We start from the raw sequence: 12,372 nt of genomic DNA, 5'->3' as shown, positions 1-12,372 counted from the left end.
ATGATGTTAACGTCGTGTGCGATTCAACTATGCAGCCTGCTAAAATTCAGCGAACACAGGTTGAGGGTATGCAGTCGCTATTCCTCGCATATTATTTTGTGTCCGCGGACCATTTGCGCCGCGATCCCCTTAAACAGTTTCTGATGCTGGATATCCCAAATTAAACAAGGAGATTGAGCTTGGATTCCATATTCCACAATTAGACGTATCAGACGTATATAGGTCGGTTGGAAAATATCGGTTGCGATAGTGGAAGAAAAAACTGTACATGAGAAATAAAAAAACTTCCATTGAGAAAAAAATGACAAAACACAAAATGACCTCAAAATGACCACAAAATGACCACAAAACATACATACTTGGACTGCGTCGTTTCGTTCAGTATCAGCTTGCTAAATTTAAAATCTAGTTGCATGATGGAGCAGAAACCCACTGGAAAGTGGTTGCTATTTGTTACCAATGACAAATATGTATCATAGTCTTGGCCATTCTCAGACTTCCTGGAGTCACTGAAGTGATCATAAAAGCCAATTTCTGGGAGAAAGTTTCTCGATGTCGTCGACAATCGAAAACGCTACTCAGAGATAAACTTTGCATCTGAAAATGTGTGCTACTGTTCTCATCTTAAGAGATATTGTTACAACGTTTCGGCCGATGTAACTTTCGATCATCTTAAAGGGTATCTTTTCGAACTCGAGAATCCCTGTGCCGAAATAAGGAATCGGTATGAAATTGTAAAACAGGTGTTTTTAGTTTACTAATTCGTAATTGTATTATTAGCATCGTGAGATTACGAATTATATATAAAAAAAATATTCTACCTGCTCATGTGTCAAAACGAGGAAGATCTACTTTTTTAGGTTAATTAAAAGTTCCAGATTAAAATTCTGAACACATTCCAGGTTTTTAGGAGATGCGTATGAAGCTTATGGGCAATATCTTAAAAAACGATTTCATACTTAATGTAAGAATAGTACTCCAAATAATGTAAATATTACAAATTATATATCTTATTATAAAAAATGGAAATATGAATAGGCAAGTCTGTAACGAATAATGCAACCAGTTTTTCAATATTATATCAGATCGTTGGAGAAAATTTCAGTCTCTTCTTAGGAATAGTAATACCGTTTCTTTTTAAATGGAAGGTTTATAACATTTCACCTGGAAATTAATCGTCTTAAAAATGTTGAACGCTTTCTTTTGCTCGTTAGACATATATAGAATTAAATTTAAACTCGAGAATGTTTTAACCGAAATAAAGTATTAAGACACTCTACAAAATATTAATTTATCTCCTTTTTCATGAATGAATAGAATGTAAATTTATTTTTAAGTTATTAATTGTTCTACTACATTTGGACTACTTATTCATTTACAAGTCCGAAATTAACTTTTTCGATCACCTTAATTTTTAAAATCTCTTCATATTTGTAGTGGCAAAGAAACTTATTCTATTCTTCAAAATATAGTAAAATGATGATCTTGTTCTCAAGGTAAACGAAAATGAATAATTCATATAAAAGTTAATTAAAGAAGGTTTGAGTACATTAAGATATTTAATATTTGATTTTACTTAAAATAATATATATAAATAAAATATATAAACTATATATAAATAATATATATAAATAAAATATATAAACTATATATAAATAATATATATAAATAATATATATAAATAAAATATATAAACTATATATAAATAATATATATAAATAATATATATATAGATATAATAATATATGTATATATAAATATTATATATATACATAAATAGTATATATATAAATAATCAACATGTATATATGTTACGTTACGCAGGACCCCATGTTGGGAACGGTAGTAGTTAGTAGGTTTCCCCGGTTGTAACAAAAACGCAGTAGCCGTTAATTTCATTGATCGTCCGCTAGTTTAACTTGTTTACGACTCGAGCTAAACGGTTGTCATGACAACTGCTAAGACAGCATGGTTATTTCCCTTTGATCGGGCATTTTTCACTCGCGCTGACTGATCAATTGTCCAGCTTGTCACAACAACGTCGGTATCTGAAACAAAGTTTTGACATGCACATAACGATCAGGCGTAACTCAGAACATAAATCAAAGACGTAAGTCACGATTGCTTTTCGTATAAAAATGTATTTTCAACTAAAGCCGTACATAAAGTGTTATCAAATAGTTCATCTCTGCGGCTTGGCTTTCCTTTCATTTAGAGATAGGAGGGGGGAGAACGTGATTTCACTTCGACAATCGCACGTACTTCGGCGGTCCTCAGACCTGCTTCTTCTCTTCTTGACTCCAAAAATCACGTCGTTATATTGACATGATTTTTTGTTCCAGTAGTTTCCACTATTACGATCTCCACTGCCACTGATTCATTAATTGATTCTTCAATTCCCAGGCAAGTTTTAGTTTTGTTTACAAATGCATTGCTTGCATTTGACCCAGATCTCCAGTAACCCATTTTTTTGTAGCGACTATTGTTTTGTTTATTGCACGTGCCTTCACAACACGTTTTCAGCCTTGACAATAATTGTTTTTTTTTCCAGGACATTCCAATCTTTCTTTGTTCTCGCAAAGGAATGTCCCATTCCAGCAAAATATGCAATCTCCCCCACAATCACTTCACTTTGTAAACAAAAAAATCGTCGTCGTATTTTTCTGTTTACGCCATAATTATTTTTGTCACTTTGTACTGGTGAACAATCGATATTCGATGCCCTCCTTTCGAGTTTCTTAAAGGGGGTTTATTTTAACCGTTATGTATCGGATGGTCCCAGACATCCGCTACATAACATATATAACTAAATATATAAATAATATATATATAATATATATAAATAAAATATATATAAATAATATCTATAAATAAAATATATATAAATAATATATATGAATAATATATATATATATAAATAATATATATATGTACAATATGTATACTATATATGTAAAAATATATAGATAATATATATATGATGATTGCAAGGTCTTGTCAGACGAGTAGCACTCCCTCAGACATTTAAAATCCATGAGCCCAAATGTCTGAGGGAGTATGTATACAAATATGGTGTTACAGAGTCTTAGCTTTGTACGACAGCTAATTCTCTCTCTCTCAGTTCAAAATGTTGAGATCCAGCAACAAGCAAGAGCAAGATAGCCAGCAACAAATTAAACTGCAGAGCAGCTTAATGCGGATACTGGTCTTCCGCTTTATTGTTTTTTAAATCAGAGATTTGCTTCTCCTAGAAAGGTTGCCTCCACCACGGTTTACTGGAGCCCTCTCTACCCCAATACACATATACACACACAAATATACACGGTGCTAGTTGGCCGTTGACCCAGAAAAAGAGTTCATTCGCCCTTTGGAAGGCCTTGTTTTTAATCCTTCAGGGAGACTAGCCGCCCTCCTCACCAAACAAGTCTGGTGGGGGAACCAGTTTAATCGCCGGTGACCCGACCATAAGGCAGGTAGTACTATCAGGTCATGTCATATGCTACTGGTACCCTGTATATATATATATATATATATATATATATATATATATATATATATATATGCATACATATATATATACACGCTTGTGATGTTGAAAAGTAGTGACTAAGAAGACAATTTGTTTTTTAGGTAATGCTCGATAACAAGAGCAAACTATCTTTTTTTATTATTAATCGGAACGTAAACAGTTACATTTGGTCATTACAAACAGCCATTTTTTTCTGTCAATGAGACTTCGTCAGGCGACCCTGAACCATTCGACGCTTTTTTATTCTATATCGTCGAATGTTTCAGGGTCGCCTGACGGAGTCTAATCGACTGAAACAAATGGGTTTTATTAGCGAGCAAATGTAACTGGTTACCTTCGAATAACATAATATATATATATATATATATATATATATATATATACATATATATATATATATATATATATATATATATATATATATATATATCACGCAGAAGCAAGAACGAGACATACACAGAAATGCAATAAGTCGTAAGTAATTTCATTAATGTAGGATAAGGATATAATTTCAAACGTGTTCAAATATGATTTAAAGCAAACGATTACAATTATACACCTGAAATTTTATAAATTTTCTATAATTAAATTACAGAATAGAATAGATTTTGTTTGAATTTAATCGTGGTATATAATGATTTTGCTTAAACGCGTTCTTATCCGAACGAATTTTACTCGTTATTAGATTTCACATACAAGAATGAATCGATTGTGTCACTAAAAGTGAGTAAGGCGAATGCGATTAACGAAATATGATATTTGCAACTTAGTTTTACCTGCGGCAAGGTTGGTATTTGTTATGGTGTTAGATGGTAATAAAACGAAATGAGCACAGGACTTTTGGAAACAAACATGTATTCAAATAAACTACAGGCAAACCGCGTTGAGCAATACCATTCCTTAACCGTAGGGCGTTTGCACACGAGGTCCTTGGTCGCCTGCCAATCTGTGACTGCCGGCACCGGTACTCGTTACCGGAAGTGGTGTCATCAGAAAAACTGACGTCATGGGATAGTCCATTAATCCCATGGAGGGGTGTCTCCAACAATATTCAAATAAATACACGATGATTATTTTCAAAGGGAAACGGTATTTTTTTGTTTACATTATGATTTTGTGTCATTTAGCTATCGATATTAAACTTTTAAAACTATTGGACTTCATTTTACTTGTAAACGTCCAACTTTTCGCCTAATGAAGCATATTTGATAAAATAAAATTCAGGTGTAAAAGCCACACAGTTCTGAATGTAGAAAATGTAATCCACAATGCTAGCGACAACTAAAATAAGTTTCGATTTATTTCGGACTTCTATCCGGTCATGGCTGACGAAACTAGAGTATGCAGCGCTGATAAATTAAAGAATATGTTCGATTAGAAATTCAGTGCAGATGCTCGAGTGGTGCAGGAAGATTTCCTACGTCGACAATATACAATTGAAGAATGCTGAGGGTTACATGGACGGAAACGTTGTGAAAATAACACTCAAAATAAGAAAAGTGTTCTGAAGAAGATAACCAATATCAATACGCAATCGTCATACAAAAAAGATCGAAATAGTAATATCGACCTACGATGAAATATTCTCAGCCATACACGATATTAGATTATTTTACATAGGACTGCAAAACTTTTATACAACGATGTGGTTATAATAGGTGTTACAGCAACTTGTCTTAAGCGCTCAATGGAATGCCTACAATTTATGATTCTAAAAATTGTTTTTTTAAGAGATTTTTACAATCTGCTAAATTTTTGTGGCACTAAAAATCTATAGAAGATTGAAATTTCCTCTTGTGGCAATCGGTTGAAACCGTTATCGAACCTATGGTCGTCTAGTTTAGAGTTATCCCTTTTAAACGGTCCGCTAGTCGGAAAGTGGTATTAGTAATGGAAATTCCCATGCTAATACAAACACTGCAAATCAACGAAACGGACTACATTTATGATTTCGAGAATTCTGCAATATCGCGATTGCAGTTTGGGAGATATCTACTATAATGTATAAATTCAGTAGACAGATAAACGTCATCCTAACACAAGTCCATATATATGTTTTCATCTATTTACTAGCAGGTCGTCCAACGTTTCCCGCTCGTAAAATGCGCTTTAATATTATATTTTAATTCATGCAGATTTTATATTTAATATTATATAGCCAAATCTCTATCGATTATTATATTGGGCATAAGATATAGTAGTGGTTTAAAAAGTAAAAATAAAAGGACTTATTGCCATCAGTTTAATCCAAACCTAAACATATAGCCCTCCAGCCGAATGACCTAAATCCATAGCTATACAAAACCTAGAAAATAATATTGTTTTACCTATAACTTATGATTAGCGCATGCGTATAAAAAAACGGATATAGTCGACGCTATGCCAAAGTCAATGTGGTTTTGAAAGTTTGATCGCTTGGCATCTATTTTACGAATAAAAACCCAATTTGAAAGTCTTCCGCAAGTTCAAATGCACCATATATCACATTTTAACTCTAGACTAAGCATTTAGAAAATAATTTGGTAGAGAGTATCGCACAAACATCGCCATGGAACGTATTTATATCGATATATAAATATTTCCGTATGTTCGAATGTTTTCATCTTAAATTCGACACAAGTATGCAGAATGTAAAAACTGTGCAATAAATAGAAATCAGCGTAATAATGAAATGAAACTAATCATCTAATAAAAAAAACATGGAAAAAGTAATTGATTAAGGCTCGTTTTTCAAATGAATATGTACTTGCTCGCCTTTCCAAGACTGAGTATATTAAAATGATTCGTTAAAAAATTTTTAAATATAAAAAATGGCTGCTAGTATCAATATCAGAGGGAGACAATCTCACATTTATACGTATATAAATAGGTATTATATGGAGCAAAAACATGCGCGTACCTTTTTTGTACTTAATTATAAGAACATGAATAAAATATTATGTTATAATTATATTACCAACATTATTCTTTCGAGTAATATTTTAATCCGTACTTCAGTACTGAGAGATTTATTCTGTGAATCCGCTCTGAAGCAAATTTATTTGAACGTGGTTTTCTGGTAAACAACTTCTTTATGAATGATTATATAGTTCTTTTTATTTTTCATTTTTTTCAGTTCCTCGCGTAAACGATATCTTCATAACTTCTCAGAGGGATTATTTTATTCTGCCCATCTTAACTGAAATAGATTTTTACGTCTTTGTTCGGGTAGCCGTCTCTGAATAAACAATTTTATAGTTCTATTTTATTTCGTGCACCCGACTGAATTGGCTATCTGAACTTTTAACGAGTAACCTAGCTTCTATAAAGAGTATACGGTTTTACTTTATTCCAGGCTTCTAAGCACACCCATACCTCTCTAAATATGTCTCCGGTAATCGGGCACTTCATAAAGAATTATACATGTTTCTCAAGCCATCTCCTACATATTAATTTTATTAGTGGATATTGATTTTCTTTTTCTTTCCTTTTTTTTTTGTCCAGCAAAAATTAATTCGTTGATATCCGAGAGATTTAAATACCCTATTCGATCGGGATATTGTACTGCATTTTCCATCTACATGAGATGCCTCCTTTCAGACAAGAAGCCCAATGGCTACTCTCTGTAAAGGTAGCTGCGAATATAATTGTGAGGCAGGTGTTGCGCAATTCCAACCACACCTCTCCTTAATGTGCACTACTTTGGTTCAGTGGCAAGCAGTTGTCCAATAAGCTGAGAGCACATAGAGTACCTGTTATTCCCAAATGCAACTCATTTTAGTACTGAACTGGTTAAACATTGCTTAACTTCGGTAATAAAACAGGGACTGTTTTGTCAACTCGATTATGCCGTACATATTCAAGCTATATAATTCAGACTTCAACTGAAATTAGTCTTTATATGCTATTTTGACTCAGCTGATCAAACTAGTCAGTTATTTAAATCACTTTATTTCAGAACGGATTCAGTCTGCCCGACCAATTAAACGTTTTTATATCGGATGACAGTATGTCATACGTGGAACAATGAACGTGCATCATCTGCCACTGTTGGACCATTGCTTAAATCATTTTACGATGTGAGATATTCTAGTGCTAATCATCTTCATTACTGGACCGCAGTTTTAATTAATTACTTCTTTATATATTATCACGAGGGCAAGGACAGCAGCATATTATTTTCAGCGTTTTGACCTTTGAGTGTGTATCCATTAATATCGTGTATGCTTTTCTATAGAGTGGTATTTTTCTCGGTTGATTAAGTGTGTCTAACTATACTCGAGAGTCAAAACAATAAGAATATTCTATTGTCACAATCCTAATTATCACCGCTTCGAAAAATGCACTCGAGATTCAAACCTTGACCCAGACATCTGGTAGGCGGCGCTCAACGTAATTAAATTAACTCACAAACCTCCTTTATTATGTAGTGGAGCAAGTTTCCGACGTGAGTGGAAATTCACAATCTCTTTCAGCTATGTAGATTACAGATGTATGAAAGTTTCGGACCCATCAAATATAATTTACATATATCTAAAATAGCTTTACCTACCAATGCCCATTTATATTGCGGGGTACTTATACAACGTGTTCCATGTCTTAATTCCACATTTCCTTGTTTTTGCAGGTAAGTGCGAAACCATTCTAATCATTGATGTTGGAAAGAGTGCAAGAAGAAACTCGACTACGTCTCCAAAACGTATGTGTATTTATTTTTTTCTCCGATGTTTTTTTCTAATGGTGTAATTATTAGGGCGTACGGAAACGCGTATGGTTTGCAATAAAATATACAGTTTATCCTGAGTACACTATCTCATAAAGCAATAGTTTTTCTTGTTTTGTTTTTACATATTATTATATAATTACCAGAATTGAGATCTAATATGAAATTTAAATTTAGGTCTTTTTTTAAGAAATGCTTCTTCGTTTAAGCAGGTAATAAAGTCCTGGGAATGAAAATTAGCGTCAAATATTAAAAAAAAATATATTAAAATAAAATATCAACAAATTATTACTTGACAGAATAGTATATCATTTGAGAAGTCACATTTTATTTGAATTTATATTCTTATTTGTATTAATTGATTATATTGTTAAAGAAATTTTGCGATTAGAAAAACAAAAGGCATATATGTAGAAGAAATATGATTATTAATTTATGTAAATGTATAAAAAAAACTATTGAAACGATCCATTAAGAAAGAACTCGACCATAATGCGCGGGATAGGAATATCCTGATAAACTGACAGGGACTACTTACAGACGAGGATATAATGGCTGAGACCTTTCTCTTGAGGGAATGAGCAGATAAAACACTACTCCCTAAATATTGCTAAAATGTACATACATCCGAAATATTATATTAAACTGAATTAATTACTAAGATGTAGTGCAGTGATAAAATAATATAAATTATTATATATATATATATATATATATATATATATATATATATATATATATATATATATATATATATACTAATTTTAAGTGAAGACCAAAAGTATATAATGCATGTTTGTTTGCTGCTTGCACGCAGCCCGGCGTTATCTGTTCAGAAAAACCGCTTAAATATTATCTTTTAATTTATGCAGATTTTGTATTTATAATTATAAAGTCACTTTTCATCGATTATTATATTGTAACTAATTATAGTAATGAGTTCACCATTTTTTAAAGGAAATATAAGTTTGGTACCATCAGCAAGAATCAAAGCCAACATATAATGCTAACAGGTAACGATTCTTTAAGTAAATTCGTGCAAGTATCTTATATATATATATATATATATATATATATATATATATATATATATATATATATATATATAGGAGGCATGTGCAATAAAATCAGCTAGACGGGTGTTTTTCGTTACATATTGGTGCGAGAGGACCAGAGATTGGAGCTCAGGCGAGAACTTGCCATGGAAATAACGATCCACATACATTGAAATGGTATGATCGTCGGATAAATATAAAAAATAAAATGATCATTGTATATTCATACATTGTCGCCAAGTTCCGATTTAAATAATTTTTAATACATCTATTAATTATTCCAAGTTATCGATTATATTTGTGACATACTGTTTCATTAGATTAGCTTTGTACTGACCGAAATAATCTATTATTCATTGTCAACAATTTAATTAAGTTTCCGCAAAGACACAATAGAGGAAATTTTGTTTCGGAGTTTTATCGGCATTTTCCGTAAATTGCTCGCAAGATTTCACCGATCCGTCGACTACATACTAATGCTTGTCAAAACATTAAAATACATGGATTATAACATTGAATGTCTTTCATTTATTTCGATATATATATAGCTGACAATGATATTGTTATGCAAGGAATAGGAGTAATTACACTAGTACATATATATTTTTTTGAAAATAAATAAGGGAAACTTATTAATACGTGTTAATGTAATAAGTGTTGATATTTCCGCGGTCTTTTTTTTACATAGGCACTTATGAAGGCCAAGAGGACACTTGAGGATAAGGGTTAATGAGTGTACAGTAGAAATTGGACAATATAATAATCGTTAGTAATGGAGATTCAGTAAATTTGTTAACTTATATGGAACGGCTCATCCAAAAACCTGTTTACGTTAGAGTTGAGACAGCCATATTATAGTCAGCTGGGAAGCAGGAAAATGGAAGACAATTCCACAGGCGTGCAGGTCTAAGAAAGACACGTTGCCCATGAAACCTACGCCCAGGTCTAGACACAGACAAAGAGTGGGGGAAATATCGATAGTGTTTTCTGCTAGACGGGTGTTTCTTGTGAAAGTTTGCCGAGGAGCACCATAGATTGGAGCCCAGCCGAGCACTTGCCATGAAAATAACGATATAGTAGAGACACACCCGCTACATCGCTTCTGTTAGAAAGAGGTTGCAGGGAAGAGAAAGGGGCATACCCTACGAGGCTACGAAGTCTATTTTGAACTCTATCAAGGCAGGATAAGCTCTTTCTAGCAGCACCTGCCAAAATGTGGCAACGGTATTCCATCATTTGACGTGCCTGGTTCTTATATTGATAGAGAACTGCAGTGAGATATCTACTGGATCAATAGAAGGATCCCACCATTTTCCTAGCGACCTTGGCAACGGATTTAATGTATGTGTTCCATCTAAGATCAGGAGTAAAGGTTAACACCAGAAGCTTGTCAAAACATTCGGCCTCCCCAAGATGAGAGCTATTCATGCCAATTGATATCAGCTGGGAATCAGAGCGTTGATTACATAAAGATAAATGCTTCGAATATTATTTAATATGTTGAGCAAATATTAATCAAACGACTCAGAGACAGTCTAGAATGAAATATTACTTTAATTCTTTTATTGAGTTTTATAAATTTACTATTAGATGTTGTCGGCGATGCCCGGTATTAAACGTAAGTTTAAATTTATTTAAAAATAATAACGTAACCCCCCCCCAAAAAAACGGAAAGAAGCTAAGATATGTAGATGGCAGTATTATTTTTTTCTAAACGGTTCAGTTCTTATGAGTAAAAAATTACTCGAGCTGAGATCGAAACTAAAATCTAAAGCCATTGAGTCAAGGACAATAACCATTAGGCCAGTTTTCAACGATGTTTAGATGGTGTTTACAACCCTACTTATTTACATAAAGAAGTTTTCCTGTGAACGATTCGCGCATGCGCATTCGAGAAACAGTTGACAGATAAAAATCCGAAGATAAGTATATACTATTTTTAAAAAAATTTGACGCCCATTACAGCCCTTTTTTTTCGAATAAAAATTGATTAAAATGTTTCCACATGTCATGATACCGTATATACTAAATTTCAAGTTTCTAGATAAAAAAATCCGTTAAGTGAAAAGGTTTATAGTTGTTCTCGGTCTCACTGTCCCACGTTTATAGATATATACATTGTTTTATTTTTATCTGCTAAGGTTTTACGAAAAGACAGGCTACTGTGTGTAACAGAGATATTTGTATTGATGCACTTCCCTATATTAAAAGAATTAATATATATATTTCTTTTATTTCAAAACATTTACCTGAAAATGGTAATAAGCATTTTCTTAGCCTGATAGATATTTGTTTTAAAAAAAATGATTAAGAAAATTATACATATTGATTTAGTAAGTGACGTTAAATTTCCAGGATGCATGGCTCGCATTTAATATGTATAAAAAATACCGTCCGAACGGATGGTCTTAAGTGAAAGATTGCTCTTATTAATTTATTGAATTTTAACTTTTGAAAAACATTTTAGCGAAGCAAATTAAGAAAACTGTCGACCTTAGGAAGAACAGTTAGCACGTTTAAAATGCGTCTGAATTAAGAAACCTCGTTAGTTTGTTAAGGTAATGAATGGAAATCAACTCGCAGATGACACTTCTCTGGATACAAGTCAACTGAGACTCGATTTGGCGCCAGTTTATTTCTATCGTGTGTTTCTGTTTTTGTTTTTTCTTTTTTTAAATTTATATTTGTTATTTTGCTTAATGTTTATGCAGACTAATCAAAGAAAATTACCCTGAAAATAAATGACTTCATTTATCGGCTCGGTAAATTTCAAATTAACTTCCTAAGGTAAAAAAAATGCCAGTTGTTTTAATCTCTGATAAGGGCGGATTGAAATTCCCCATTAAGTTTGATCTGTTTTGCAGCGTATTATTATGTGTTAGAAGGAAAGAGATGAGATATAAAAGATACATTGGCAGACCTACACAAGTGATAGCAAACAATGATTCGTGGTTCGAAAGATAAATATGGAATAAAATGTTTTTAATTATAAAAATATCAATTACCACAAACAAGTCAGTTTCACCGATAGTAAATGGGATACTTTAAATCAAGAGCCCTTTGACTACTTTGCACTCTTTACGCCT

This window comes from Euprymna scolopes, chromosome 28 (genome assembly GCF_053919585.1).
Source record: "Euprymna scolopes isolate OS-2025 chromosome 28, ASM5391958v1, whole genome shotgun sequence".
NCBI lineage: Eukaryota > Metazoa > Mollusca > Cephalopoda > Sepiida > Sepiolidae > Euprymna > Euprymna scolopes.
Note: the sequence above shows the minus strand (reverse complement) of the source record.